The sequence below is a fragment of the Nannospalax galili genome, unplaced genomic scaffold (genome assembly GCF_000622305.1).
Source record: "Nannospalax galili isolate Female #2095 unplaced genomic scaffold, S.galili_v1.0 scaffold376, whole genome shotgun sequence".
Classification (NCBI taxonomy): domain Eukaryota; kingdom Metazoa; phylum Chordata; class Mammalia; order Rodentia; family Spalacidae; genus Nannospalax; species Nannospalax galili.
In genome coordinates, this window is record NW_008338108.1 from 3,037,479 (window position 1) to 3,037,771 (window position 293).

Consider the following 293-nt stretch of genomic DNA (forward strand, 5'->3'; position numbering starts at 1 on the left):
GTGTGTGGGGGGGGTGTTTACAGCACACTTGTAAATGTCAGAAGACAGCTTTTGTGAGTCAATTTTCTCCTTCCAGCATGTAGGGCACAGAGAGTGAACTCAAATCACCAGGCTTGGTAGCAAGTGCCTTTAATGCTGAGCCATTTTACTAACCCTATAATAAACTTTAAAAAGCTATATATTTCAAGATTTCTCAAACTTTGTAAAGCTGAGGGAACTACGGAATCTACCTTTCCTCTTTTATCCTTTAAACTTCTTCCTTTATTTGACTTTTCTTGTTCTAAGATTATCTT